This window comes from Talpa europaea (assembly GCF_964194135.1).
Source record: "Talpa europaea genome assembly, chromosome: 8".
Classification (NCBI taxonomy): Eukaryota; Metazoa; Chordata; class Mammalia; order Eulipotyphla; family Talpidae; genus Talpa; species Talpa europaea.
The window spans coordinates 51,715,204-51,720,548 of record NC_140075.1 but is presented as its reverse complement, the minus strand read 5'-3'; positions in this window follow the sequence as shown (position 1 = coordinate 51,720,548).

Here is a 5,345-nt window from a genome sequence, read left to right as displayed (position 1 = left end):
CTCTGTATTAGTTTGGGAAAGTTATATAATTTCTCAGAAGCTGTAAAAAGAGGGTGACAATGACAATGACAAAACCTGCTGGGCAGGTTTGTTGTAAGTAAATTAATGTATTAAACATATTAACTGGTACCTGGTGGAGCTGTGGTTGTTATTCTGCTTTTGGAGACCTTAATGTGAGGGGGCAGTAGTCCCCATGCATTCCATCATGACAATGCTGTCCTGTATATTTGTTAGTGTGATCCCCTGATCAATGTGTGCACATCTCACTAGCAGTGAGGTGGAGGGGCCTGCCTTATTCACCACTGAATCCCCAGAGCCCAGAATAAGGTCTGGCACCTAATCAATTTATTTGTTAGTGAACTGAAATGGGGCATGGCAGTAAAGTGATGCTCACTGATGGGACTACACATGGGGGGGTGGGGGGGTGGTAGCATTAGTGCGCCTTACAGAGACTCGTGGACTTTTAGAGAGCAAACTGCTGGAGAAAGAGCAGTAGCACTAAGAAGGGGAAGCTGATCTGTTTTGTCTACCAAGTTGTCTCATTTTATACTCTCTCTAGAATAGGACATATGGACAATCTGACTTTGACCTTCACAATAATATCTGGAACTGGGGATGTGCTGGGCTTAGAGCAGGGGTAGACAGCAGGGAGGCCTTTTCTTTCCCTCTGCACATCAAGGCCTTTCTGAGTTCTATTAGAAAAAGAGGAAGAGGGAATGACACTCAGTCTGACACCAATGACTGGTGGTCCAGGCTGGACTACTTCTGGGCTACATCAGGAGTGGACACCAATTCTCCTGGTGCACAGTGGAAAGTAGACAAGAGTTGTTAGGTGCTGCAAAAGCCATATCTTCAGGGCCCGGGTGAATAAAATTAAGTTACAACATCTAATAAAGTAACAAGCCTGACAAGGAGCAAGTCTCCTCAGGCTCCTCACTTATAAACCCTGAAGACAAGCTTCCTGGTGGGCTTGCTGTAAGAGTACTGTGGGGAAGCACTTGGGTCTGTCAGCCCAAGACCTCTCATTTATAAGTGTTTTAATTGTTTGTGCCACTTGCTTATAGGATTTTTAGATGGTCTTATAGTTGTCACTATTTGAATGAGCAAAATAAGCCCCAGAAAAGGGATGTGAGTTCACTGTTTCCTCCACTCCCTTTTCTTTTCCCCTTACCCTTCATCCGTGCAGATGAAAAATCATCTGCGGAATTTAACAATGAAGATTCTCAGGCACTAACACATGACATTCCAATTTAGTCAGCATGGTCTGGCAGTCTATATTTTCAACATGTATCCAAGGAGAACTGGATATCTGAACCTCCCTTGAGCCCCAGTACCTGACCCCTGTGAATGACTAGGTATTTCAGTCACTAACCTTTACTCTGCCAGACTGAAGATCAAGTCAGTGTGCTCAGCAAAGCCTCTGTGATGGCACTCCACTGTATCAAAACAGGAAGAAAAAAATGAAGGGGTAATAGGTTATGCAAAGAAAGTTGTTTATTGATTTCCTTTAATGTGTGCAGAGACAAGCAAATGCTGAAGGACTCTTGAGTGGGAAAAAGAAAGTCATTAGTCAGCTATGACTTGAAAGACATCTCCTTTAACACCCTCTTTGTCCTGATGTCTCCTGTTTTATATTTCTCTGAGCATCTTTCTGACTTTTTAAAAATGGGATTCTACTAAGAGTTAAAAACATTTGTGCGTTGCCCTAAGTGGCACACTCCTCTTGGTAATTCTACTCTTGGTAAAATTGATCACCAATTTTAATGAATTGCCCTTTAACTTTCTCTAGTCTCCTGAAGCCAGTGTCAGAAGAACTAGGTCTCCAAGACCAGACCTCCCATCAGCAAACTAATAAGCTCAAGTTTTAGGAACTGGGTAAAATAACAAATCACCCATGGAACCGAACTATAACTACCAGGACAAAAATGATCCTATGGTTGAGTCATCACCACATAAGGGGAAGCTAGACAAGTCCTCTGCCCACACATTCTTGGTCCTATCTCTCCCACCAGAGAAAGAATTAGAAATTATGGCCAAATAATCAGGATGCAGCCTTACTTACCTGGAGCCCGTGCCTACTCAAGCTTAACAAGGCCTTGAGATGGTGAGACTAACTGGGCTGGAGACAGAAATTCTGAAGCAAACAGGGCAGCCTGTAATCTCCTGGACCCTGATGCTGGCAAGGGCATCCCAAGAACTGAGGCATCTTCCTTTGCCACCTCTGAAATGAGGAGAAAGGAAAGAGCTACAAGCAACTCCTGTAGCCCAAACTCTCCCGCAGAAGAAGCTGTGAAAAGTGAGACAGACTGGGGTGTGCAGTTCAAAGCATCCTCCCTCCTTGACCCATCCCCTACCTCACTCCATCTCCCAACTAAGAGATAAAGAGGCAACAGTCTAAGACTTTCTAGAGGCGGTTCTCTTCCCACTTGTAACCTATGTGGCACAACATTGCTCTTTGAGCCACGACTATCCAGGGGCCTGGTGGCATCCATTCAGACCTACCTCTTGCTGGCATTTCCTGGCTCCCTACATGGTTAGAAAGAACATGATACTTGTCACCTCAAAGACCTCACTGTGGTGAAACTGCTGTGGGGACACCGGGTGGCAGAGGTGGGGCAGGTGAGAGTCCAGGAAACTGACTGCAAATCCTGCAGCAAATCACCTTGGTCAAGCGCTGACAGAACTAACTGAACTTTCCCTCTGCTTCCCTCAAAATTTTAAAAGAGTGGGAGGAGGATTCTGTTACCTGGTTCAGAGGGTATGAGTGAGGGGTCTGAAGAAAGACGAGGACGAGGGGCAAACACCTATGAGGGTTAGGCTGGTGCACCTGCCCGCCCAGGTGAGTGAGGAGACATAAGTGAGAAAGGGTCACAGTTGCCGGCCAACAGCCTGCGAGGCCCACGGGTCAGTGAGGGGGAGGAAGACGCGATGAGGAGGAATAGAGAACAGGGTGGAGAGGGAAGTAAGAGAGAGAGGGAGGAAAAGAAGGGAGGAAAGCAAGGAGCGGACACAGCCAGGGAGCAGCGAAGCTGGCGTTTTGTGAGGTGAGGAGTCTGGGTGACTGATCTCCAGAGAGCGGCGCCGAGGAGAACGCGCCCCCTAGCGTCCGCGCCGCGCCAGGCCCCGGCCCCGCCCCGGCCCCGCCCCGGCCCCGCCCCGGCCCCGCCCCGGCCCGGCCCTTTTGTCGCGCGGCCCTGTATTTCCGGCCGTGGCGCGCGGGCGGAAAGTTTTTGCAGACGGACTGTGCCGGCGATGGGCGCGGGGTGAGTCGGGCCGGCGGTGATCGGGGTTGTCTTTCGTTGCAGGTGGGGCTGTGGGAGAAGGGGTTAGGGATGGGGAGCAACACCGGGGCAGTGGGGCCCGCTCTTACTCTGTGGCTCGGAGTCTGCCGCTCCGGTTAGTACCACGATTTCGGTCGCCTGCTCCAGCCCCCAGTTCTCAGTTTATTGTTTTGACCGATTTGAAGTACATCCCCAGTACGATCCACATGCCCGAATTCTGTATTCCAGGCTTGCCTTTTAGACATAAAGTTGCATCTGAAAACACGGGAGGGACTGACTTTTGTGAGGGATGTCAGACTGATAGGGGAGCCTAAGAGTAGCTGAGGACGCTAACGATTGGACAGGCCTCTAAAATTCAAGTGGAATCACGCTTTGAGAGCGAAACTACTGAGAGGAAATCCTTTTGAATGAACTAATTGTCACCGATAGAGAAAAATCATAAATGTGTATCTGATGGAGACTTGGCATTTAGGCCAAAACAGGTGGCCGGGGCTTATTCTCGGAAATAGACTGTTCTTGAGAAAGAAGACTCCTGGTTGTTCTAAGCATTGTATGTAAACAGTACTTATGGGAAGGATGTAGAGGGGGGGTGAGGGACTTGAGGGTCAGAATCAACTCAGGTGAGAAATACACTGTGTTCTCACAAAACTGCTAGGTTGTAGGGGGCAGGGATTTTTTTCCCTCCAGGTCTAGACTGCCTGAATGTAACATCCTTCAAGAACATTCAGTTCTCTCTTTTATGTCTGTCCTTATAACCCGGATATTAAAAATGTTTTCTAAGGCTTTACCACTGTTAAGGAGATATATTTGGGGGTGGACACAAATACATCAGTCAGGAGAGTCAGCTCTAGAGGTGTCTGCAGAGAAGGAAGGACTGCCAGCTATGGTCACCCATTCCAGTATTACATCAGATTTCATAGGCTTTCTTATGCCTAATCTAAATCTATGTACCTGATTCCCAGTTTCCCCACGTGGCCCGCAGACCTCTCCTGCCGCCCACTGCTCCCCTCAGCAGTGTACTTCATAAGTCTGTCTGTTCTGTTCCCCACTCTGGCTCTGGTGAATTCTCTCACCCTTCCGCGCTTCTGACTGTACCCAGTGCTTGTATAAATAAATAAATAAATATTTAAAAAAAAATAGTATGGAGCTGATACACATAAGCTCATGCATTTTACCCTAGGAAAAAACCCATGGGCTCTTAGAACCTGTTAACTTTGATCTTCAATGAAATTGCATGACAAATTTGATTATCTGGCTTTCCAGTCCCTAACAGCCAAGAAACAGCAAGCTTGAAAGATGAAGGATGAGTACAGAGGATTACTGAGAAAAGTGGAATACATGCTGATAGTGTAAAAATTAATTATAAAGAGGAGGCACTAATACTTATTGGAAGGAACCTTAATAGTAATTATGTCGAGAAGGTAAAGTGGGAAACAGTAGCAAATTAAACTGAATTCTTTGCTGTATAACCTCTCAGAACCTTTAATAAGGCCTGAGCTCACTTTTCGTGGAGGATCCCTCCAGAACAGTGTCCTGCAGCACACCCTTGTAAGGGTAAGATGTGCTCACAGATGTAAAGTAAAACATCGGTGTGCAGGACAGCATTGGTGTTTAGACTTGTGGTGCCAAGTCATGGTAAAAGAGTGAGTTATGTTTAGTATACCCTGTTTAATAAGGAAGAAATGTAAGACCTTAATTTTTTCTATCAAAATGGTTAAACATTTTGGAGTTCTAAGGAGTCTGGAAAATTTACTTCTGTCTTTCATTGAATCTTTATTGATGTTTAATATCTGAGGCATTACTGTATTTGAAATGTATCATGGCCACTATGTGGTAAAAAGCCTTTTCCAACTTGCTTCTTTAAACCCCATTTATAGGGCCTCCCTGGTGGCGCAAGGGGTTAAGACGCAACCTATGAAGCTATCCGCAGCCACTGCAGCATGAATTCGATCCCCAGCCAGGGAGGTGGCCCAATTGGCGCAGCAGACCTCTCCTGCCTCGCCCTGTGCTCCCTTCAGCAGTGTTATTTCAGTCAATCTGCCTGTTCTGCTCCCCACTCTGTCT